Source organism: Salvelinus fontinalis, chromosome 10 (assembly GCF_029448725.1).
Source record: "Salvelinus fontinalis isolate EN_2023a chromosome 10, ASM2944872v1, whole genome shotgun sequence".
In the NCBI taxonomy this organism is placed as follows: domain Eukaryota; kingdom Metazoa; phylum Chordata; class Actinopteri; order Salmoniformes; family Salmonidae; genus Salvelinus; species Salvelinus fontinalis.
In genome coordinates, this window is record NC_074674.1 from 49,600,259 (window position 1) to 49,622,769 (window position 22,511).

Below are 22,511 nucleotides of genomic sequence, written 5' to 3' on the forward strand. Positions count from 1 at the left end.
CGACACATGGCCCTGCAATTGCTATGCTTAACTTTCATTGATTTCAATCAAGGGTTTAAATACAGCAACTACAATTTGTGGGGGCAACTGCCAAAAGCAGGAGTAAGGATGAGGTGGCCGAGTGGTTAAGGCGATGGACTGCTAATCCATTGTGCTATGCACGCATCGGTTCGAATCCCATCCTCATCGTACCTATAATGAAAGTTTGGTTTTGTATGGCATTGGAAGATTTTGACTCTGGCCAACACTGATAAGATGGCCCACTGCGACCACGAAAGCACAGGACTTGGTATCTGAGTGGTGAAGCCGATGAACTACATGTGTGGATTGGAACACAAACATCTTCGCAAAACAGATGTTTTGTCTTCTCTTGCATGGCCCCACATGAATAAAGAATCCCTGCACAATAATAGAGCAAACTGATAAGATTCAGGAATTGAAGAATAGCTTTACCAAGGGCAACCCCAACGGTGGTATTTGAACCGAAACCTCCCCACACTTAATCAAGCACTGTACACCATTCGGCCTGACAACACAATTGTTAAATGTCTCGATGGGATCGACACATGGCCCTGCAATTGCTATGCTTAGCTCTCTTTGATTTCAATCAAGGGTTTAAATACAGCAACTACAATTTGTGGGGGCAACTGCCACAACCAGGAAAAAGGATGAGGTGGCCGAGTGGTTAAGGCGATGGACTGCTAATCCATTGTGCTATGCACGCATGGGTTCGAATCCCATCCTCATCGTACCTACAAAAAAACTTTGGTTTTGTATGGCATTGGAAGATTTTGACTCTGGCAAACATTGATAAGATGGCCCACTGCCACCGCGAAAGCACAGGACTTGGTATCTGAGTGGTGAAGCCGATGAACTACATGTGTGGATTGGAACACAAACATCTTCGCAAAACAGATGTTTTTTCTTCTCTTGCATGGCCCCACATGAATATAGAATCCCTGCACAATCCTAGAGCGACTGATAAGATTCAGAAATTGAAGAATAGCTTTACCAAGGGCAACCTCAACGGTGGGATATGAACCGAAACCTCCCCACACTTAATCAAGCACTGTAGACCACTCGGCCTGACAACACATTTTTTAAATGTCTCGATGGGATCGACACATGGCCCTGCAATTGCTATGCTTAACTTTCATTGATTTCAATCAAGGGTTTAAATACAGCAACTACAGTTTGTGGGGGCAACTGCCACAACCAGTAAAAAGGATGAGGTGGCCGAGTGGTTAAGGAGATGGACTGCTAATCCATTGTGCTATGCACGCATGGGTTCGAATCCCATCCTCATCGTGTGCACAAAATAAATTTGGTTTTGTATGGCACTGGAAGATTTTGACTCTAGCAAACACTGATAAGATGGCCCACTGCGACCGCAAAAGCACAGGACTTGGTATCTGAGTGGTGAAGCCGATGAACTACATGTGTCCATTGGAACACAAACATCTTCGCACAACAGATGTTTTTTCTTCTCTTGCATGGCCCCACGTGAATATAGAATCCCTGCACAATCCTAGAGCGACTGATAAGATTCAGGAATTGAAGAATAGCTTTACCAAGGGCAACCTCAAATGTGGGATTTGAACCGAAACCTCCCCACACTTAATCAAGCACTGTAGACCACTCGGCCTGACAACACATTTTTTAAATGTCTCGATGGGATCGACACATGGCCCTGCAATTGCTATGCTTAACTTTCATTGATTTCAATCAAGGGTTAAATTACAGCAACTACAGTTTGTGGGGGCAACTGCCACAAGCAGGAACAAGGATGAGGTGGTCGAGTGGTTAAGGCGATGGACTGCTAATCCATTGTGCTATGCACGCATGGGTTCGAATCCCATCCTCATCGTGTGCACAAATTAAATTTGGTTTTGTATGGCATTGGAAGATTTTGACTCTCGCAAACACTGATAAGATGGCCCACTGCCACCGCGAAAGCACAGGACTTGGTATCTGAGTGGTGAAGCCGATGAACTACATGTGTGGATTGGAACACAAACATCTTCGCAAAACAGATGTTTTTTCTTCTCTTGCATGGCCCCACATGAATATAGAATCCCTGCACAATCCTAGAGCGACTGATAAGATTCAGAAATTGAAGAATAGCTTTACCAAGGGCATCCTCAACGGTGGGATATGAACCGAAACCTCCCCACACTTAATCAAGCACTGTAGACCACTCGGCCTGACAACACATTTTTTAAATGTCTCGATGGGATCGACACATGGCCCTGCAATTGCTATGCTTAACTTTCATTGATTTCAATCAAGGGTTAAATTACAGCAACTACAGTTTGTGGGGGCAACTGCCACAAGCAGGAACAAGGATGAGGTGGCCGAGTGGTTAAGGCGATGGACTGCTAATCCATTGTGCTTTGCACGCATGGGTTCGAATCCCATCCTCATCGTACCTACAAAAAAATGCTGGTTTTGTATGGCATTGGAAGATTTTGACTCTAGCAAACACTGATAAGATGGCCCACTGCGACTGCAAAAGCACAGGACTTGGTATCTGAGTGGTGAAGCCGATGAACTACATGTGTCCATTGGAACACAAACATCTTCGCACAACAGATGTTTTTTCTTCTCTTGCATGGCCCCACGTGAATATAGAATCCCTGCACAATCCTAGAGCGACTGATAAGATTCAGGAATTGAAGAATAGCTTTACCAAGGGCAACCTCAAATGTGGGATTTGAACCGAAACCTCCCCACACTTAATCAAGCACTGTAGACCACTCGGCCTGACAACACATTTTTTAAATGTCTCGATGGGATCGACACATGGCCCTGCAATTGCTATGCTTAACTTTCATTGATTTCAATCAAGGGTTAAATTACAGCAACTACAGTTTGTGGGGGCAACTGCCACAAGCAGGAAAAAGGATGAGGTGGCCGAGTGGTTAAGGCGATGGACTGCTAATCCATTGTGCTATGCACGCATGGGTTCGAATCCCATCCTCATCGTGTGCACAAAATAAATTTGGTTTTGTATGGCATTGGAAGATTTTGACTCTGGCAAACACTGATAAGATGGCCCACTGCCACCGCGAAAGCACAGGACTTGGTATCTGAGTGGTGAAGCCGATGAACTACATGTGTGGATTGGAACACAAACATCTTCGCAAAACAGATGTTTTTTCTTCTCTTGCATGGCCCCACATGAATATAGAATCCCTGCACAATCCTAGAGCGACTGATAAGATTCAGGAATTGAAGAATAGCTTTACCAAGGGCAACCTCAACGGTGGGATTTGAACCGAAACCTCCCCACACTTAATCAAGCACTGTATACCACTCGGCCTGACAACACATTTTTTAAATGTCTCGATGGGATCGACACATGGCCCTGCAATTGCTATGCTTAACTTTCATTGATTTCAATCAAGGGTTAAATTACAGCAACTACAGTTTGTGGGGGCAACTGCCACAAGCAGGAAAAAGGATGAGGTGGCAGAGTGGTTAAGGCGATGGACTGCTAATCCATTGTGCTATGCACGCATGGGTTCGAATCCCATCCTTATCTTGTGCACAAAATAAAATTGGTTTTGTATGGCATTGGATGATTTTGACTCTGGCAAACACTGATAAGATGGCCCACTGCCACCGCGAAAGCACAGGACTTGGTATCTGAGTGGTGAAGCCGATGAACTACATGTGTCCATTGGAACACAAACATCTTCGCAAAACAGATGTTTGAATATAGAATCCCTGCACAATCCTATAGCGACTGATAAGATTCAGGAATTGAAGAATAGCTTTACCAAGGGCAACCTCAACGGTGGGATTTGAACCGAAACCTCCCCACACTTAATCAAGCACTGTAGACCACTCGGCCTGACAACACATTTTTTAAATGTCTCGATGGGATCGACACATGGCCCTGCAATTGCTATGCTTAACTTTCATTGATTTCAATCAAGGGTTAAATTACAGCAACTACAGTTTGTGGGGGCAACTGCCACACGCAGGAAAAAGGATGAGGTGGCCGAGTGGTTAAGGCGATGGACTGCTAATCCATTGTGCTATGCACGCATGGGTTCGAATCCCATCCTCATCGTGTGCACAAAATAAATTTGGTTTTGTATGGCATTGGAAGATTTTGACTCTGGCAAACACTGATAAGATGGCCCACTGCGACCGCGAAAGCACAGGACTTGGTATCTGAGTGGTGAAGCCGATGAACTACATGTGTCCATTGGAACACAAACATCTTCGCACAACAGATGTTTTTTCTTCTCTTGCATGGCCCCACGTGAATATAGAATCCCTGCACAATCCTATAGCGACTGATAAGATTCAGGAATTGAAGAATAGCTTTACCAAGGGCAACCTCAACGGTGGGATTTGAACCGAAACCTCCCCACACTTAATCAAGCACTGTACACCACTCGGCCTGACAACACAATTTTTAAATGTCTCGATGGGATCGACACATGGCCCTGCAATTGCTATGCTTAACTTTCATTGATTTCAATCAAGGGTTTGATTTCAATCAAGGGTTTAAATACAGCAACTACAATTTGTGGGGGCAACTGCCACAAACAGGAAGAAGGATGAGGTGGCAGAGTGGTTAAGGCGATGGACTGCTAATCCATTGTGCTATGCACGCATGGGTTCGAATCCCATCCTCATCGTGTGCACAAATTAAATTTGGTTTTGTATGGCATTGGAAGATTTTGACTCTGGCAAACACTGATAAGATGGCCCACTGCGACCGCAAAAGCACAGGACTTGGTATCTGAGTGGTGAAGCCGATGAACTACATGTGTGGATTGGAACACAAACATCTTCGCAAAACAGATGTTTTTTCTTCTCTTGCATGGCCCCACATGAATATAGAATCCCTGCACAATCCTATAGCGACTGATAAGATTCAGGAATTGAAGAATAGCTTTACCAAGGGAAACCTCAACGGTGGGATTTGAACCGAAACCTCCCCACACTTAATCAAGCACTGTAGACCACTCGGCCTGACAACACATTTTTTAAATGTCTCGATGGGATCGACACATGGCCCTGCAATTGCTATGCTTAACTTTCATTGATTTCAATCAAGGGTTAAATTACAGCAACTACAGTTTGTGGGGGCAACTGCCACACGCAGGAAAAAGGATGAGGTGGCCGAGTGGTTAAGGCGATGGACTGCTAATCCATTGTGCCATGCACGCATGGGTTCGAATCCCATCCTCATCGTGTGCACAAAATAAATTTGGTTTTGTATGGCATTGGAAGATTTTGACTCTGGCAAACACTGATAAGATGGCCCACTGCGACCGCAAAAGCACAGGACTTGGTATCTGACTGGTGAAGCCGATGAACTACATGTGTCCATTGGAACACAAACATCTTCGCACAACAGATGTTTTTTCTTCTCTTGCATGGCCCCACATGAATATAGAATCCCTGCACAATCCTATAGCGACTGATAAGATTCAGGAATTGAAGAATAGCTTTACCAAGGGCAACCTCAACGGTGGGATTTGAACCTAAACCTCCCCACACTTAATCAAGCACTGTAGACCACTCGGCCTGACAACACATTTTTTAAATGTCTCGATGGGATCGACACATGGCCCTGCAATTGCTATGCTTAACTTTCATTGATTTCAATCAAGGGTTTGATTTCAATCAAGGGTTTAAATACAGCAACTACAATTTGTGGGGGCAACTGCCACAAACAGAAAGAAGGATGAGGTGGCAGAGTGGTTAAGGCGATGGACTGCTAATCCATTGTGCTTTGCACGCATGGGTTCGAATCCCATCCTCATCGTACCTACAAAAAAACTTTGGTTTTGTATGGCATTGGAAGATTTTGACTCTGGCAAACACTGATAAGATGGCCCACTGCGACCGCGAAAGCACAGGACTTGGTATCTGAGTGGTGAAGCCGATGAACTACATGTGTCCATTGGAACACAAACATGTTCGCACAACAGATGTTTTTTCTTCTCTTGCATGGCCCCACATGAATATAGAATCCCTGCACAATCATAGAGCGACTGATAAGATTCAGGAATTGAAGAATAGCTTTACCAAGGGCAACCTCAACGGTGGGATTTGAACCGAAACCTCCCCACACTTAATCAAGCACTGTAGACCACTCGGCCTGACAACACATTTTTTAAATGTCTCGATGGGATCGACACATGGCCCTGCAATTGCTATGCTTAACTTTCATTGATTTCAATCAAGGGTTTAAATACAGCAACTACAGTTTGTGGGGGCAACTGCCACAAGCAGGAAAAAGGATGAGGTGGCCGAGTGGTTAAGGCGATGGACTGCTAATCCATTGTGCTATGCACGCATGGGTTCGAATCCCATCCTCATCGTGTGCACAAATTAAATTTGGTTTTGTATGGCATTGGAAGATTTTGACTCTGGCAAACACTGATAAGATGGCCCACTGCCACCGCGAAAGCACAGGACTTGGTATCTGAGTGGTGAAGCCGATGAACTACATGTGTGGATTGGAACACAAACATCTTCGCAAAACAGATGTTTTTTCTTCTCTTGCATGGCCCCACATGAATATAGAATCCCTGCACAATCCTAGAGCGACTGATAAGATTCAGAAATTGAAGAATAGCTTTACCAAGGGCAACCTCAACGGTGGGATATGAACCGAAACCTCCCCACACTTAATCAAGCACTGTAGACCACTCGGCCTGACAACACATTTTTTAAATGTCTCGATGGGATCGACACATGGCCCAGCAATTGCTATGCTTAACTTTCATTGATTTCAATCAAGGGTTTGATTTCAATCAAGGGTTTAAATACAGCAACTACAATTTGTGGGGGCAACTGCCACAAACAGTAAGAAGGATGAGGTGGCAGAGTGGTTAAGGCGATGGACTGCTAATCCGTTGTGCTTTGCACGCATGGGTTCGATTCCCATCCTCATCGTACCTACAAAAAAACTTTGGTTTTGTATGGCATTGGAAGATTTTGACTCTGGCAAACACTGATAAGATGGCCCACTGCGACCGCGAAAGCACAGGACTTGGTATCTGAGTGGTGAAGCCGATGAACTACATGTGTCCATTGGAACACAAACATGTTCGCACAACAGATGTTTTTTCTTCTCTTGCATGGCCCCACATGAATATAGAATCCCTGCACAATCATAGAGCGACTGATAAGATTCAGGAATTGAAGAATAGCTTTACCAAGGGCAACCTCAACGGTGGGATTTGAACCGAAACCTCCCCACACTTAATCAAGCACTGTAGACCACTCGGCCTGACAACACATTTTTTAAATGTCTCGATGGGATCGACACATGGCCCTGCAATTGCTATGCTTAACTTTCATTGATTTCAATCAAGGGTTTAAATACAGCAACTACAGTTTGTGGGGGCAACTGCCACAAGCAGGAAAAAGGATGAGGTGGCCGAGTGGTTAAGGCGATGGACTGCTAATCCATTGTGCTATGCACGCATGGGTTCGAATCCCATCCTCATCGTGTGCACAAATTAAATTTGGTTTTGTATGGCATTGGAAGATTTTGACTCTAGCAAACACTGATAAGATGGCCCACTGCGACCGCAAAAGCACAGGACTTGGTATCTGAGTGGTGAAGCCGATGAACTACATGTGTCCATTGGAACACAAACATCTTCGCACAACAGATGTTTTTTCTTCTCTTGCATGGCCCCACGTGAATATAGAATCCCTGCACAATCCTAGAGCGACTGATAAGATTCAGGAATTGAAGAATAGCTTTACCAAGGGCAACCTCAACGGTGGGATATGAACCGAAACCTCCCCACACTTAATCAAGCACTGTAGACCACTCGGCCTGACAACACATTTTTTAAATGTCTCGATGGGATCGACACATGGCCCTGCAATTGCTATGCTTAACTTTCATTGATTTCAATCAAGGGTTTAAATACAGCAACTACAGTTTGTGGGGGCAACTGCCACAAGCAGGAACAAGGATGAGGTGGCCGAGTGGTTAAGGCGATGGACTGCTAATCCATTGTGCTATGCACGCATGGGTTCGAATCCCATCATCATCGTACCTACAAAAAAACTTTGGTTTTGTATGGCATTGGAAGATTTTGACTCTAGCAAACACTGATAAGATGGCCCACTGCGACCGCGAAAGCACAGGACTTGGTATCTGAGTGGTGAAGCCGATGAACTACATGTGTCCATTGGAACACAAACATCTTCGCACAACTGATGTTTTTTCTTCTCTTGCATGGCCCCACGTGAATATAGAATCCCTGCACAATCCTATAGCGACTGATAAGATTCAGGAATTGAAGAATAGCTTTACCAAGGGCAACCTCAACGGTGGGATTTGAACCGAAACCTCCCCCCACTTAATCAAGCACTGTAGACAACTCGGCCTGACAACACATTTTTTAAATGTCTCGATGGGATCGACACATGGCCCTGCAATTGCTATGCTTAACTTTCATTGATTTCAATCAAGGGTTTAAATACAGCAACTACAGTTTGTGGGGGCAACTGCCACAAGCAGGAACAAGGATGAGGTGGCCGAGTGGTTAAGGCGGTGGACTGCTAATCCATTGTGCTATGCACGCATGGGTTCGAATACCATCATCATCGTACCTACAAAAAAACTTTGGTTTTGTATGGCATTGGAAGATTTTGACTCAAGCAAACACTGATAAGATGGCCCACTGCGACCGCGAAAGCACAGGACTTGGTATCTGAGTGGTGAAGCCGATGAACTACATGTGTGGATTGGAACACAAACATCTTCGCAAAACAGATGTTTTTTCTTCTCTTGCATGGCCCCACATGAATATAGAATCCCTGCACAATCCTAGAGCGACTGATAAGATTCAGAAATTGAAGAATAGCTTTACCAAGGGCAACCTCAACGGTGGGATATGAACCGAAACCTCCCCACACTTAATCAAGCACTGTAGACCACTCGGCCTGACAACACATTTTTTAAATGTCTCGATGGGATCGACACATGGCCCTGCAATTGCTATGCTTAACTTTCATTGATTTCAATCAAGGGTTTGATTTCAATCAAGGGTTTAAATACAGCAACTACAATTTGTGGGGGCAACTGCCACAAACAGTAAGAAGGATGAGGTGGCAGAGTGGTTAAGGCGATGGACTGCTAATCCGTTGTGCTTTGCACGCATGGGTTCGATTCCCATCCTCATCGTACCTACAAAAAAACTTTGGTTTTGTATGGCATTGGAAGATTTTGACTCTGGCAAACACTGATAAGATGGCCCACTGCGACCGCGAAAGCACAGGACTTGGTATCTGAGTGGTGAAGCCGATGAACTACATGTGTCCATTGGAACACAAACATGTTCGCACAACAGATGTTTTTTCTTCTCTTGCATGGCCCCACATGAATATAGAATCCCTGCACAATCATAGAGCGACTGATAAGATTCAGGAATTGAAGAATAGCTTTACCAAGGGCAACCTCAACGGTGGGATTTGAACCGAAACCTCCCCACACTTAATCAAGCACTGTAGACCACTCGGCCTGACAACACATTTTTTAAATGTCTCGATGGGATCGACACATGGCCCTGCAATTGCTATGCTTAACTTTCATTGATTTCAATCAAGGGTTTAAATACAGCAACTACAGTTTGTGGGGGCAACTGCCACAAGCAGGAAAAAGGATGAGGTGGCCGAGTGGTTAAGGCGATGGACTGCTAATCCATTGTGCTATGCACGCATGGGTTCGAATCCCATCCTCATCGTGTGCACAAATTAAATTTGGTTTTGTATGGCATTGGAAGATTTTGACTCTAGCAAACACTGATAAGATGGCCCACTGCGACCGCAAAAGCACAGGACTTGGTATCTGAGTGGTGAAGCCGATGAACTACATGTGTCCATTGGAACACAAACATCTTCGCACAACAGATGTTTTTTCTTCTCTTGCATGGCCCCACGTGAATATAGAATCCCTGCACAATCCTAGAGCAAACTGATAAGATTCAGGAATTGAAGAATAGCTTTACCAAGGGCAACCTCAACGGTGGGATATGAACCGAAACCTCCCCACACTTAATCAAGCACTGTAGACCACTCGGCCTGACAACACATTTTTTAAATGTCTCGATGGGATCGACACATGGCCCTGCAATTGCTATGCTTAACTTTCATTGATTTCAATCAAGGGTTTAAATACAGCAACTACAGTTTGTGGGGGCAACTGCCACAAGCAGGAACAAGGATGAGGTGGCCGAGTGGTTAAGGCGATGGACTGCTAATCCATTGTGCTATGCACGCATGGGTTCGAATCCCATCATCATCGTACCTACAAAAAAACTTTGGTTTTGTATGGCATTGGAAGATTTTGACTCTAGCAAACACTGATAAGATGGCCCACTGCGACCGCGAAAGCACAGGACTTGGTATCTGAGTGGTGAAGCCGATGAACTACATGTGTCCATTGGAACACAAACATCTTCGCACAACTGATGTTTTTTCTTCTCTTGCATGGCCCCACGTGAATATAGAATCCCTGCACAATCCTATAGCGACTGATAAGATTCAGGAATTGAAGAATAGCTTTACCAAGGGCAACCTCAACGGTGGGATTTGAACCGAAACCTCCCCCCACTTAATCAAGCACTGTAGACAACTCGGCCTGACAACACATTTTTTAAATGTCTCGATGGGATCGACACATGGCCCTGCAATTGCTATGCTTAACTTTCATTGATTTCAATCAAGGGTTTAAATACAGCAACTACAGTTTGTGGGGGCAACTGCCACAAGCAGGAACAAGGATGAGGTGGCCGAGTGGTTAAGGCGGTGGACTGCTAATCCATTGTGCTATGCACGCATGGGTTCGAATCCCATCATCATCGTACCTACAAAAAAACTTTGGTTTTGTATGGCATTGGAAGATTTTGACTCAAGCAAACACTGATAAGATGGCCCACTGCGACCGCGAAAGCACAGGACTTGGTATCTGAGTGGTGAAGCCGATGAACTACATGTGTCCATTGGAACACAAACATCTTCGCACAACAGATGTTTTTTCTTCTCTTGCATGGCCCCACGTGAATATAGAATCCCTGCACAATCCTATAGCGACTGATAAGATTCAGGAATTGAAGAATAGCTTTACCAAGGGCAACCTCAACGGTGGGATTTGAACCGAAACCTCCCCCCACTTAATCAAGCACTGTAGACCACTCGGCCTGACAACACATTTTTTAAATGTCTCGATGGGATCGACACATGGCCCTGCAATTGCTATGCTTAACTTTCATTGATTTCAATCAAGGGTTAAATTACAGCAACTACAGTTTGTGGGGGCAACTGCCACAAGCAGGAAAAAGGATGAGGTGGCCGAGTGGTTAAGGCGATGGACTGCTAATCCATTGTGCTATGCACGCATGGGTTCGAATCCCATCCTCATCGTGTGCACAAATTAAATTTGGTTTTGTATGGCATTGGAAGATTTTGACTCTAGCAAACACTGATAAGATGGCCCACTGCGACCGCAAAAGCACAGGACTTGGTATCTGAGTGGTGAAGCCGATGAACTACATGTGTCCATTGGAACACAAACATCTTCGCACAACAGATGTTTTTTCTTCTCTTGCATGGCCCCACGTGAATATAGAATCCCTGCACAATCCTAGAGCAAACTGATAAGATTCAGGAATTGAAGAATAGCTTTACCAAGGGCAACCTCAACGGTGGGATATGAACCGAAACCTCCCCACACTTAATCAAGCACTGTAGACCACTCGGCCTGACAACACATTTTTTAAATGTCTCGATGGGATCGACACATGGCCCTGCAATTGCTATGCTTAACTTTCATTGATTTCAATCAAGGGTTTAAATACAGCAACTACAGTTTGTGGGGGCAACTGCCACAAGCAGGAACAAGGATGAGGTGGCCGAGTGGTTAAGGCGATGGACTGCTAATCCATTGTGCTATGCACGCATGGGTTCGAATCCCATCATCATCGTACCTACAAAAAAACTTTGGTTTTGTATGGCATTGGAAGATTTTGACTCTAGCAAACACTGATAAGATGGCCCACTGCGACCGCGAAAGCACAGGACTTGGTATCTGAGTGGTGAAGCCGATGAACTACATGTGTCCATTGGAACACAAACATCTTCGCACAACTGATGTTTTTTCTTCTCTTGCATGGCCCCACGTGAATATAGAATCCCTGCACAATCCTATAGCGACTGATAAGATTCAGGAATTGAAGAATAGCTTTACCAAGGGCAACCTCAACGGTGGGATTTGAACCGAAACCTCCCCCCACTTAATCAAGCACTGTAGACAACTCGGCCTGACAACACATTTTTTAAATGTCTCGATGGGATCGACACATGGCCCTGCAATTGCTATGCTTAACTTTCATTGATTTCAATCAAGGGTTTAAATACAGCAACTACAGTTTGTGGGGGCAACTGCCACAAGCAGGAACAAGGATGAGGTGGCCGAGTGGTTAAGGCGGTGGACTGCTAATCCATTGTGCTATGCACGCATGGGTTCGAATCCCATCATCATCGTACCTACAAAAAAACTTTGGTTTTGTATGGCATTGGAAGATTTTGACTCAAGCAAACACTGATAAGATGGCCCACTGCGACCGCGAAAGCACAGGACTTGGTATCTGAGTGGTGAAGCCGATGAACTACATGTGTCCATTGGAACACAAACATCTTCGCACAACAGATGTTTTTTCTTCTCTTGCATGGCCCCACGTGAATATAGAATCCCTGCACAATCCTATAGCGACTGATAAGATTCAGGAATTGAAGAATAGCTTTACCAAGGGCAACCTCAACGGTGGGATTTGAACCGAAACCTCCCCCCACTTAATCAAGCACTGTAGACCACTCGGCCTGACAACACATTTTTTAAATGTCTCGATGGGATCGACACATGGCCCTGCAATTGCTATGCTTAACTTTCATTGATTTCAATCAAGGGTTAAATTACAGCAACTACAGTTTGTGGGGGCAACTGCCACAAGCAGGAACAAAGATGAGGTGGCCGAGTGGTTAAGGCGATGGACTGCTAATCCATTGTGCTATGCACGCATGGGTTCGAATCCCATCCTCATCGTGTGCACAAAATAAAATTGGTTTTGTATGGCATTGTAAGATTTTGACTCTGGCAAACACTGATAAGATGGCCCACTGCCACCGCGAAAGCACAGGACTTGGTATCTGAGTGGTGAAGCCGATGAACTACATGTGTGGATTGGAACACAATCATCTTCGCAAAACAGATGTTTTTTCTTCTCTTGCATGGCCCCACGTGAATATAGAATCCCTGCACAATCCTATAGCGACTGATAAGATTCAGGAATTGAAGAATAGCTTTACCAAGGGCAACCTCAACGGTGGGATTTGAACCGAAACCTCCCCACACTTAATCAAGCACTGTAGACCACTCGGCCTGACAACACATTTGTTAAATGTCTCGATGGGATCGACAAATGGCCCTGCAATTGCTATGCTTAACTTTCATTGATTTCAATCAAGGGTTAAATTACAGCAACTACAGTTTGTGGGGGCAACTGCCACATGCAGGAATAAGGATGAGGTGGCCGAGTGGTTAAGGCGATGGACTGCTAATCCATTGTGCTATGCACGCATGGGTTCGAATACCATTCTCATCGTGTGCACAAAATAAATTTGCTTTTGTATGGCATTGGAAGATTTTGACTCTGGTAAACACTGATAAGATGGCCCACTGCCACCGCGAAAGCACAGGACTTGGTATCTGAGTGGTGAAGCCGATGAACTACATGTGTGGATTGGAACACAAACATCTTCGCAAAACAGATGTTTTTTCTTCTCTTGCATGGCCCCACATGAATATAGAATCCCTGCACAATCCTAGAACGACTGATAAGATTCAGAAATTGAAGAATAGCTTTACCAAGGGCAACCTCAACGGTGGGATATGAACCGAAACCTCCCCACACTTAATCAAGCACTGTAGACCACTTGGCCTGACAACACATTTTTTAAATGTCTCGATGGGATCGACACATGGCCCTGCAATTGCTATGCTTAACTTTCATTGATTTCAATCAAGGGTTTAAATACAGCAACTACAATTTGTGGGGGCAACTGCCACAAGCAGGAACAAGGATGAGGTGGCGGAGTGGTTAAGGCGATGGACTGCTAATCCATTGTGCTATGCACGCATGGGTTCGAATCCCATCCTCATCGTACCTACAAAAAAACTTTGGTTTTGTATGGCATTGGAAGATTTTGACTCTAGCAAACACTGATAAGATGGCCCACTGCGACCGCAAAAGCACAGGACTTGGTATCTGAGTGGTGAAGCCGATGAACTACATGTGTCCATTGGAACACAAACATCTTCGCACAACAGATGTTTTTTCTTCTCTTGCATGGCCCCACATGAATATAGAATCCCTGCACAATCCTAGAGCGACTGATAAGATTCAGGAATTGAAGAATAGCTTTACCAAGGGCAACCTCAACGGTGGGATTTGAACCGAAACCTCCCCACACTTAATCAAGCACTGTAGACCACTCGGCCTGACAACACATTTTTTAAATGTCTCGATGGGATCGACACATGGCCCTGCAATTGCTATGCTTAACTTTCATTGATTTCAATCAAGGGTTAAATTACAGCAACTACAATTTGTGGGGGCAACTGCCACAAGCAGGAAAAAGGATGAGGTGGCCGAGTGGTTAAGGCGATGGACTGCTAATCCATTGTGCTATGCACGCATGGGTTCGAATCCCATCCTCATCGTGTGCACAAAGTAAATTTGGTTTTGTATGGCATTGGAAGATTTTGACTCTGGCAAACACTGATAAGATGGCCCACTGCCACCGCGAAAGCACAGGACTTGGTATCTGAGTGGTGAAGCCGATGAACTACATGTGTGGATTGGAACACAAACATCTTCGCAAAACAGATGTTTTTTCTTCTCTTGCATGGCCCCACATGAATATAGAATCCCTGCACAATCCTAGAGCGACTGATAAGATTCAGAAATTGAAGAATAGCTTTACCAAGGGCAACCTCAACGGTGGGATATGAACCGAAACCTCCCCACACTTAATCAAGCACTGTAGACCACTCGGCCTGACAACACATTTTTTAAATGTCTCGATGGGATCGACACATGGCCCTGCAATTGCTATGCTTAACTTTCATTGATTTCAATCAAGGGTTTGATTTCAATCAAGGGTTTAAATACAGCAACTACAATTTGTGGGGGCAACTGCCACAAACAGTAAGAAGGATGAGGTGGCAGAGTGGTTAAGGCGATGGACTGCTAATCCGTTGTGCTTTGCACGCATGGGTTCGATTCCCATCCTCATCGTACCTACAAAAAAACTTTGGTTTTGTATGGCATTGGAAGATTTTGACTCTGGCAAACACTGATAAGATGGCCCACTGCGACCGCGAAAGCACAGGACTTGGTATCTGAGTGGTGAAGCCGATGAACTACATGTGTCCATTGGAACACAAACATGTTCGCACAACAGATGTTTTTTCTTCTCTTGCATGGCCCCACATGAATATAGAATCCCTGCACAATCATAGAGCGACTGATAAGATTCAGGAATTGAAGAATAGCTTTACCAAGGGCAACCTCAACGGTGGGATTTGAACCGAAACCTCCCCACACTTAATCAAGCACTGTAGACCACTCGGCCTGACAACACATTTTTTAAATGTCTCGATGGGATCGACACATGGCCCTGCAATTGCTATGCTTAACTTTCATTGATTTCAATCAAGGGTTTAAATACAGCAACTACAGTTTGTGGGGGCAACTGCCACAAGCAGGAAAAAGGATGAGGTGGCCGAGTGGTTAAGGCGATGGACTGCTAATCCATTGTGCTATGCACGCATGGGTTCGAATCCCATCCTCATCGTGTGCACAAATTAAATTTGGTTTTGTATGGCATTGGAAGATTTTGACTCTAGCAAACACTGATAAGATGGCCCACTGCGACCGCAAAAGCACAGGACTTGGTATCTGAGTGGTGAAGCCGATGAACTACATGTGTCCATTGGAACACAAACAACTTCGCACAACAGATGTTTTTTCTTCTCTTGCATGGCCCCACGTGAATATAGAATCCCTGCACAATCCTAGAGCAAACTGATAAGATTCAGGAATTGAAGAATAGCTTTACCAAGGGCAACCTCAACGGTGGGATATGAACCGAAACCTCCCCACACTTAATCAAGCACTGTAGACCACTCGGCCTGACAACACATTTTTTAAATGTCTCGATGGGATCGACACATGGCCCTGCAATTGCTATGCTTAACTTTCATTGATTTCAATCAAGGGTTTAAATACAGCAACTACAGTTTGTGGGGGCAACTGCCACAAGCAGGAACAAGGATGAGGTGGCCGAGTGGTTAAGGCGATGGACTGCTAATCCATTGTGCTATGCACGCATGGGTTCGAATCCCATCATCATCGTACCTACAAAAAAACTTTGGTTTTGTATGGCATTGGAAGATTTTGACTCTAGCAAACACTGATAAGATGGCCCACTGCGACCGCGAAAGCACAGGACTTGGTATCTGAGTGGTGAAGCCGATGAACTACATGTGTCCATTGGAACACAAACATCTTCGCACAACTGATGTTTTTTCTTCTCTTGCATGGCCCCACGTGAATATAGAATCCCTGCACAATCCTATAGCGACTGATAAGATTCAGGAATTGAAGAATAGCTTTACCAAGGGCAACCTCAACGGTGGGATTTGAACCGAAACCTCCCCCCACTTAATCAAGCACTGTAGACAACTCGGCCTGACAACACATTTTTTAAATGTCTCGATGGGATCGACACATGGCCCTGCAATTGCTATGCTTAACTTTCATTGATTTCAATCAAGGGTTTAAATACAGCAACTACAGTTTGTGGGGGCAACTGCCACAAGCAGGAACAAGGATGAGGTGGCCGAGTGGTTAAGGCGGTGGACTGCTAATCCATTGTGCTATGCACGCATGGGTTCGAATCCCATCATCATCGTACCTACAAAAAAACTTTGGTTTTGTATGGCATTGGAAGATTTTGACTCAAGCAAACACTGATAAGATGGCCCACTGCGACCGCGAAAGCACAGGACTTGGTATCTGAGTGGTGAAGCCGATGAACTACATGTGTCCATTGGAACACAAACATCTTCGCACAACAGATGTTTTTTCTTCTCTTGCATGGCCCCACGTGAATATAGAATCCCTGCACAATCCTATAGCGACTGATAAGATTCAGGAATTGAAGAATAGCTTTACCAAGGGCAACCTCAACGGTGGGATTTGAACCGAAACCTCCCCCCACTTAATCAAGCACTGTAGACCACTCGGCCTGACAACACATTTTTTAAATGTCTCGATGGGATCGACACATGGCCCTGCAATTGCTATGCTTAACTTTCATTGATTTCAATCAAGGGTTAAATTACAGCAACTACAGTTTGTGGGGGCAACTGCCACAAGCAGGAACAAAGATGAGGTGGCCGAGTGGTTAAGGCGATGGACTGCTAATCCATTGTGCTATGCACGCATGGGTTCGAATCCCATCCTCATCGTGTGCACAAAATAAAATTGGTTTTGTATGGCATTGTAAGATTTTGACTCTGGCAAACACTGATAAGATGGCCCACTGCCACCGCGAAAGCACAGGACTTGGTATCTGAGTGGTGAAGCCGATGAACTACATGTGTGGATTGGAACACAATCATCTTCGCAAAACAGATGTTTTTTCTTCTCTTGCATGGCCCCACGTGAATATAGAATCCCTGCACAATCCTATAGCGACTGATAAGATTCAGGAATTGAAGAATAGCTTTACCAAGGGCAACCTCAACGGTGGGATTTGAACCGAAACCTCCCCACACTTAATCAAGCACTGTAGACCACTCGGCCTGACAACACATTTGTTAAATGTCTCGATGGGATCGACAAATGGCCCTGCAATTGCTATGCTTAACTTTCATTGATTTCAATCAAGGGTTAAATTACAGCAACTACAGTTTGTGGGGGCAACTGCCACATGCAGGAAAAAGGATGAGGTGGCCGAGTGGTTAAGGCGATGGACTGCTAATCCATTGTGCTATGCACGCATGGGTTCGAATACCATTCTCATCGTGTGCACAAAATAAATTTGCTTTTGTATGGCATTGGAAGATTTTGACTCTGGTAAACACTGATAAGATGGCCCACTGCCACCGCGAAAGCACAGGACTTGGTATCTGAGTGGTGAAGCCGATGAACTACATGTGTGGATTGGAACACAAACATCTTCGCAAAACAGATGTTTTTTCTTCTCTTGCATGGCCCCACATGAATATAGAATCCCTGCACAATCCTAGAACGACTGATAAGATTCAGAAATTGAAGAATAGCTTTACCAAGGGCAACCTCAACGGTGGGATATGAACCGAAACCTCCCCACACTTAATCAAGCACTGTAGACCACTTGGCCTGACAACACATTTTTTAAATGTCTCGATGGGATCGACACATGGCCCTGCAATTGCTATGCTTAACTTTCATTGATTTCAATCAAGGGTTTAAATACAGCAACTACAATTTGTGGGGGCAACTGCCACAAGCAGGAACAAGGATGAGGTGGCGGAGTGGTTAAGGCGATGGACTGCTAATCCATTGTGCTATGCACGCATGGGTTCGAATCCCATCCTCATCGTACCTACAAAAAAACTTTGGTTTTGTATGGCATTGGAAGATTTTGACTCTGGCAAACACTGATAAGATGGCCCACTGCGACCGCGAAAGCACAGGACTTGGTATCTGAGTGGTGAAGCCGATGAACTACATGTGTCCATTGGAACACAAACATGTTCGCACAACAGATGTTTTTTCTTCTCTTGCATGGCCCCACATGAATATAGAATCCCTGCACAATCATAGAGCGACTGATAAGATTCAGGAATTGAAGAATAGCTTTACCAAGGGCAACCTCAACGGTGGGATTTGAACCGAAACCTCCCCACACTTAATCAAGCACTGTAGACCACTCGGCCTGACAACACATTTTTTAAATGTCTCGATGGGATCGACACATGGCCCTGCAATTGCTATGCTTGACTTTCATTGATTTCAATCAAGGGTTTAAATACAGCAACTACAGTTTGTGGGGGCAACTGCCACAAGCAGGAAAAAGGATGAGGTGGCCGAGTGGTTAAGGCAATGGACTGCTAATCCATTGTGCTATGCACGCATGGGTTCGAATCCCATCCTCATCGTGTGCACAAATTAAATTTGGTTTTGTATGGCATTGGAAGATTTTGACTCTAGCAAACACTGATAAGATGGCCCACTGCGACCGCAAAAGCACAGGACTTGGTATCTGAGTGGTGAAGCCGATGAACTACATGTGTCCATTGGAACACAAACATCTTCGCACAACAGATGTTTTTTCTTCTCTTGCATGGCCCCACGTGAATATAGAATCCCTGCACAATCCTAGAGCAAACTGATAAGATTCAGGAATTGAAGAATAGCTTTACCAAGGGCAACCTCAACGGTGGGATATGAACCGAAACCTCCCCACACTTAATCAAGCACTGTAGACCACTCGGCCTGACAACACATTTTTTAAATGTCTCGATGGGATCGACACATGGCCCTGCAATTGCTATGCTTAACTTTCATTGATTTCAATCAAGGGTTTAAATACAGCAACTACAGTTTGTGGGGGCAACTGCCACAAGCAGGAACAAGGATGAGGTGGCCGAGTGGTTAAGGCGATGGACTGCTAATCCATTGTGCTATGCACGCATGGGTTCGAATCCCATCATCATCGTACCTACAAAAAAACTTTGGTTTTGTATGGCATTGGAAGATTTTGACTCTAGCAAACACTGATAAGATGGCCCACTGCGACCGCGAAAGCACAGGACTTGGTATCTGAGTGGTGAAGCCGATGAACTACATGTGTCCATTGGAACACAAACATCTTCGCACAACAGATGTTTTTTCTTCTCTTGCATGGCCCCACGTGAATATAGAATCCCTGCACAATCCTATAGCGACTGATAAGATTCAGGAATTGAAGAATAGCTTTACCAAGGGCAACCTCAACGGTGGGATTTGAACCGAAACCTCCCCCCACTTAATCAAGCACTGTAGACAACTCGGCCTGACAACACATTTTTTAAATGTCTCGATGGGATCGACACATGGCCCTGCAATTGCTATGCTTAACTTTCATTGATTTCAATCAAGGGTTTAAATACAGCAACTACAGTTTGTGGGGGCAACTGCCACAAGCAGGAACAAGGATGAGGTGGCCGAGTGGTTAAGGCGGTGGACTGCTAATCCATTGTGCTATGCACGCATGGGTTCGAATCCCATCATCATCGTACCTACAAAAAAACTTTGGTTTTTTATGGCATTGGAAGATTTTGACTCAAGCAAACACTGATAAGATGGCCCACTGCGACCGCGAAAGCACAGGACTTGGTATCTGAGTGGTGAAGCCGATGAACTACATGTGTCCATTGGAACACAAACATCTTCGCACAACAGATGTTTTTTCTTCTCTTGCATGGCCCCACGTGAATATAGAATCCCTGCACAATCCTATAGCGACTGATAAGATTCAGGAATTGAAGAATAGCTTTACCAAGGGCAACCTCAACGGTGGGATTTGAACCGAAACCTCCCCCCACTTAATCAAGCACTGTAGACCACTCGGCCTGACAACACATTTTTTAAATGTCTCGATGGGATCGACACATGGCCCTGCAATTGCTATGCTTAACTTTCATTGATTTCAATCAAGGGTTAAATTACAGCAACTACAGTTTGTGGGGGCAACTGCCACAAGCAGGAACAACGATGAGGTGGCCGAGTGGTTAAGGCGATGGACTGCTAATCCATTGTGCTATGCACGCATGGGTTCGAATCCCATCCTCATTGTGTGCACAAAATAAAATTGGTTTTGTATGGCATTGTAAGATTTTGACTCTGGCAAACACTGATAAGATGGCCCACTGCCACCGCGAAAGCACAGGACTTGGTATCTGAGTGGTGAAGCCGATGAACTACATGTGTGGATTGGAACACAATCATCTTCGCAAAACAGATGTTTTTTCTTCTCTTGCATGGCCCCACGTGAATATAGAATCCCTGCACAATCCTATAGCGACTGATAAGATTCAGAAATTGAAGAATAGCTTTACCAAGGGCAACCTCAACGGTGGGATATGAACCGAAACCTCCCCACACTTAATCAAGCACTGTAGACCACTTGGCCTGACAACACATTTTTTAAATGTCTCGATGGGATCGACACATGGCCCTGCAATTGCTATGCTTAACTTTCATTGATTTCAATCAAGGGTTTAAATACAGCAACTACAATTTGTGGGGGCAACTGCCACAAGCAGGAACAAGGATGAGGTGGCGGAGTGGTTAAGGCGATGGACTGCTAATCCATTGTGCTATGCACGCATGGGTTCGAATCCCATCCTCATCGTACCTACAAAAAAACTTTGGTTTTGTATGGCATTGGAAGATTTTGACTCTAGCAAACACTGATAAGATGGCCCACTGCGACCGCAAAAGCACAGGACTTGGTATCTGAGTGGTGAAGCCGATGAACTACATGTGTCCATTGGAACACAAACATCTTCGCACAACAGATGTTTTTTCTTCTCTTGCATGGCCCCACATGAATATAGAATCCCTGCACAATCCTAGAGCGACTGATAAGATTCAGGAATTGAAGAATAGCTTTACCAAGGGCAACCTCAACGGTGGGATTTGAACCGAAACCTCCCCACACTTAATCAAGCACTGTAGACCACTCGGCCTGACAACACATTTTTTAAATGTCTCGATGGGATCGACACATGGCCCTGCAATTGCTATGCTTAACTTTCATTGATTTCAATCAAGGGTTAAATTACAGCAACTACAATTTGTGGGGGCAACTGCCACAACCAGTAAAAAAAATTGAGGTGGCCGAGTGGTTAAGGGGATGGACTGGTAATCCATTGTGCTATGCACGCATGGGTTCGAATCCCATCATCATCGTACCTACAAAAAAACTTTGGTTTTGTATGGCATTGGAAGATTTTGACTCTAGCAAACACTGATAAGATGGCCCACTGCGACCGCGAAAGCACAGGACTTGGTATCTGAGTGGTGAAGCCGATGAACTACATGTGTCCATTGGAACACAAACATCTTCGCACAACAGATGTTTTTTCTTCTCTTGCATGGCCCCACGTGAATATAGAATCCCTGCACAATCCTATAGCGACTGATAAGATTCAGGAATTGAAGAATAGCTTTACCAAGGGCAACCTCAACGGTGGGATTTGAACCGAAACCTCCCCCCACTTAATCAAGCACTGTAGACCACTCGGCCTGACAACACATTTTTTAAATGTCTCGATGGGATCGACACATGGCCCTGCAATTGCTATGCTTAACTTTCATTGATTTCAATCAAGGGTTAAATTACAGCAACTACAGTTTGTG

General features: G+C 44.8%; 39 non-coding genes across 39 annotated transcripts; all 39 read left to right on the forward strand.

The window, feature by feature from the left end:
• The first annotated feature begins 107 nt into the window (after positions 1 to 107).
• trnas-gcu (transfer RNA serine (anticodon GCU)) lies at positions 108 to 189 on the forward strand. Its single transcript has one exon. It is a non-coding gene; the product is annotated as a tRNA-Ser (tRNA).
• A 478-nt stretch (positions 190 to 667) lies between these two features.
• Positions 668 to 749, forward strand: trnas-gcu (transfer RNA serine (anticodon GCU)). Its single transcript has one exon. It is a non-coding gene; the product is annotated as a tRNA-Ser (tRNA).
• Positions 750 to 1,226: 477 nt separating this feature from the next.
• trnas-gcu (transfer RNA serine (anticodon GCU)) lies at positions 1,227 to 1,308 on the forward strand. Its single transcript has one exon. It is a non-coding gene; the product is annotated as a tRNA-Ser (tRNA).
• A 477-nt stretch (positions 1,309 to 1,785) lies between these two features.
• On the forward strand, positions 1,786 to 1,867 carry trnas-gcu (transfer RNA serine (anticodon GCU)). The gene has a single exon. It is a non-coding gene; the product is annotated as a tRNA-Ser (tRNA).
• A 477-nt stretch (positions 1,868 to 2,344) lies between these two features.
• On the forward strand, positions 2,345 to 2,426 carry trnas-gcu (transfer RNA serine (anticodon GCU)). The gene has a single exon. It is a non-coding gene; the product is annotated as a tRNA-Ser (tRNA).
• A 477-nt stretch (positions 2,427 to 2,903) lies between these two features.
• On the forward strand, positions 2,904 to 2,985 carry trnas-gcu (transfer RNA serine (anticodon GCU)). The gene has a single exon. It is a non-coding gene; the product is annotated as a tRNA-Ser (tRNA).
• Positions 2,986 to 3,462: 477 nt separating this feature from the next.
• trnas-gcu (transfer RNA serine (anticodon GCU)) lies at positions 3,463 to 3,544 on the forward strand. Its single transcript has one exon. It is a non-coding gene; the product is annotated as a tRNA-Ser (tRNA).
• Positions 3,545 to 3,996: 452 nt separating this feature from the next.
• trnas-gcu (transfer RNA serine (anticodon GCU)) lies at positions 3,997 to 4,078 on the forward strand. The gene has a single exon. It is a non-coding gene; the product is annotated as a tRNA-Ser (tRNA).
• A 495-nt stretch (positions 4,079 to 4,573) lies between these two features.
• On the forward strand, positions 4,574 to 4,655 carry trnas-gcu (transfer RNA serine (anticodon GCU)). The gene has a single exon. It is a non-coding gene; the product is annotated as a tRNA-Ser (tRNA).
• A 477-nt stretch (positions 4,656 to 5,132) lies between these two features.
• trnas-gcu (transfer RNA serine (anticodon GCU)) lies at positions 5,133 to 5,214 on the forward strand. The gene has a single exon. It is a non-coding gene; the product is annotated as a tRNA-Ser (tRNA).
• Positions 5,215 to 5,709: 495 nt separating this feature from the next.
• On the forward strand, positions 5,710 to 5,791 carry trnas-gcu (transfer RNA serine (anticodon GCU)). Its single transcript has one exon. It is a non-coding gene; the product is annotated as a tRNA-Ser (tRNA).
• A 477-nt stretch (positions 5,792 to 6,268) lies between these two features.
• On the forward strand, positions 6,269 to 6,350 carry trnas-gcu (transfer RNA serine (anticodon GCU)). Its single transcript has one exon. It is a non-coding gene; the product is annotated as a tRNA-Ser (tRNA).
• A 495-nt stretch (positions 6,351 to 6,845) lies between these two features.
• On the forward strand, positions 6,846 to 6,927 carry trnas-gcu (transfer RNA serine (anticodon GCU)). The gene has a single exon. It is a non-coding gene; the product is annotated as a tRNA-Ser (tRNA).
• A 477-nt stretch (positions 6,928 to 7,404) lies between these two features.
• trnas-gcu (transfer RNA serine (anticodon GCU)) lies at positions 7,405 to 7,486 on the forward strand. Its single transcript has one exon. It is a non-coding gene; the product is annotated as a tRNA-Ser (tRNA).
• Positions 7,487 to 7,963: 477 nt separating this feature from the next.
• On the forward strand, positions 7,964 to 8,045 carry trnas-gcu (transfer RNA serine (anticodon GCU)). The gene has a single exon. It is a non-coding gene; the product is annotated as a tRNA-Ser (tRNA).
• A 1,054-nt stretch (positions 8,046 to 9,099) lies between these two features.
• On the forward strand, positions 9,100 to 9,181 carry trnas-gcu (transfer RNA serine (anticodon GCU)). Its single transcript has one exon. It is a non-coding gene; the product is annotated as a tRNA-Ser (tRNA).
• A 477-nt stretch (positions 9,182 to 9,658) lies between these two features.
• On the forward strand, positions 9,659 to 9,740 carry trnas-gcu (transfer RNA serine (anticodon GCU)). The gene has a single exon. It is a non-coding gene; the product is annotated as a tRNA-Ser (tRNA).
• A 478-nt stretch (positions 9,741 to 10,218) lies between these two features.
• On the forward strand, positions 10,219 to 10,300 carry trnas-gcu (transfer RNA serine (anticodon GCU)). The gene has a single exon. It is a non-coding gene; the product is annotated as a tRNA-Ser (tRNA).
• Positions 10,301 to 10,777: 477 nt separating this feature from the next.
• Positions 10,778 to 10,859, forward strand: trnas-gcu (transfer RNA serine (anticodon GCU)). The gene has a single exon. It is a non-coding gene; the product is annotated as a tRNA-Ser (tRNA).
• A 477-nt stretch (positions 10,860 to 11,336) lies between these two features.
• Positions 11,337 to 11,418, forward strand: trnas-gcu (transfer RNA serine (anticodon GCU)). Its single transcript has one exon. It is a non-coding gene; the product is annotated as a tRNA-Ser (tRNA).
• A 478-nt stretch (positions 11,419 to 11,896) lies between these two features.
• Positions 11,897 to 11,978, forward strand: trnas-gcu (transfer RNA serine (anticodon GCU)). The gene has a single exon. It is a non-coding gene; the product is annotated as a tRNA-Ser (tRNA).
• A 477-nt stretch (positions 11,979 to 12,455) lies between these two features.
• On the forward strand, positions 12,456 to 12,537 carry trnas-gcu (transfer RNA serine (anticodon GCU)). Its single transcript has one exon. It is a non-coding gene; the product is annotated as a tRNA-Ser (tRNA).
• A 477-nt stretch (positions 12,538 to 13,014) lies between these two features.
• On the forward strand, positions 13,015 to 13,096 carry trnas-gcu (transfer RNA serine (anticodon GCU)). Its single transcript has one exon. It is a non-coding gene; the product is annotated as a tRNA-Ser (tRNA).
• A 477-nt stretch (positions 13,097 to 13,573) lies between these two features.
• On the forward strand, positions 13,574 to 13,655 carry trnas-gcu (transfer RNA serine (anticodon GCU)). Its single transcript has one exon. It is a non-coding gene; the product is annotated as a tRNA-Ser (tRNA).
• A 477-nt stretch (positions 13,656 to 14,132) lies between these two features.
• trnas-gcu (transfer RNA serine (anticodon GCU)) lies at positions 14,133 to 14,214 on the forward strand. Its single transcript has one exon. It is a non-coding gene; the product is annotated as a tRNA-Ser (tRNA).
• Positions 14,215 to 14,691: 477 nt separating this feature from the next.
• trnas-gcu (transfer RNA serine (anticodon GCU)) lies at positions 14,692 to 14,773 on the forward strand. Its single transcript has one exon. It is a non-coding gene; the product is annotated as a tRNA-Ser (tRNA).
• A 495-nt stretch (positions 14,774 to 15,268) lies between these two features.
• On the forward strand, positions 15,269 to 15,350 carry trnas-gcu (transfer RNA serine (anticodon GCU)). The gene has a single exon. It is a non-coding gene; the product is annotated as a tRNA-Ser (tRNA).
• Positions 15,351 to 15,827: 477 nt separating this feature from the next.
• Positions 15,828 to 15,909, forward strand: trnas-gcu (transfer RNA serine (anticodon GCU)). Its single transcript has one exon. It is a non-coding gene; the product is annotated as a tRNA-Ser (tRNA).
• A 478-nt stretch (positions 15,910 to 16,387) lies between these two features.
• trnas-gcu (transfer RNA serine (anticodon GCU)) lies at positions 16,388 to 16,469 on the forward strand. The gene has a single exon. It is a non-coding gene; the product is annotated as a tRNA-Ser (tRNA).
• A 477-nt stretch (positions 16,470 to 16,946) lies between these two features.
• On the forward strand, positions 16,947 to 17,028 carry trnas-gcu (transfer RNA serine (anticodon GCU)). Its single transcript has one exon. It is a non-coding gene; the product is annotated as a tRNA-Ser (tRNA).
• Positions 17,029 to 17,505: 477 nt separating this feature from the next.
• On the forward strand, positions 17,506 to 17,587 carry trnas-gcu (transfer RNA serine (anticodon GCU)). Its single transcript has one exon. It is a non-coding gene; the product is annotated as a tRNA-Ser (tRNA).
• A 477-nt stretch (positions 17,588 to 18,064) lies between these two features.
• trnas-gcu (transfer RNA serine (anticodon GCU)) lies at positions 18,065 to 18,146 on the forward strand. Its single transcript has one exon. It is a non-coding gene; the product is annotated as a tRNA-Ser (tRNA).
• Positions 18,147 to 18,623: 477 nt separating this feature from the next.
• On the forward strand, positions 18,624 to 18,705 carry trnas-gcu (transfer RNA serine (anticodon GCU)). Its single transcript has one exon. It is a non-coding gene; the product is annotated as a tRNA-Ser (tRNA).
• A 477-nt stretch (positions 18,706 to 19,182) lies between these two features.
• On the forward strand, positions 19,183 to 19,264 carry trnas-gcu (transfer RNA serine (anticodon GCU)). Its single transcript has one exon. It is a non-coding gene; the product is annotated as a tRNA-Ser (tRNA).
• A 478-nt stretch (positions 19,265 to 19,742) lies between these two features.
• trnas-gcu (transfer RNA serine (anticodon GCU)) lies at positions 19,743 to 19,824 on the forward strand. Its single transcript has one exon. It is a non-coding gene; the product is annotated as a tRNA-Ser (tRNA).
• A 477-nt stretch (positions 19,825 to 20,301) lies between these two features.
• trnas-gcu (transfer RNA serine (anticodon GCU)) lies at positions 20,302 to 20,383 on the forward strand. The gene has a single exon. It is a non-coding gene; the product is annotated as a tRNA-Ser (tRNA).
• A 477-nt stretch (positions 20,384 to 20,860) lies between these two features.
• trnas-gcu (transfer RNA serine (anticodon GCU)) lies at positions 20,861 to 20,942 on the forward strand. Its single transcript has one exon. It is a non-coding gene; the product is annotated as a tRNA-Ser (tRNA).
• A 477-nt stretch (positions 20,943 to 21,419) lies between these two features.
• trnas-gcu (transfer RNA serine (anticodon GCU)) lies at positions 21,420 to 21,501 on the forward strand. Its single transcript has one exon. It is a non-coding gene; the product is annotated as a tRNA-Ser (tRNA).
• Positions 21,502 to 21,982: 481 nt separating this feature from the next.
• Positions 21,983 to 22,061, forward strand: trnat-ggu (transfer RNA threonine (anticodon GGU)). The gene has a single exon. It is a non-coding gene; the product is annotated as a tRNA-Thr (tRNA).
• The last annotated feature ends 450 nt before the right edge of the window (positions 22,062 to 22,511 follow it).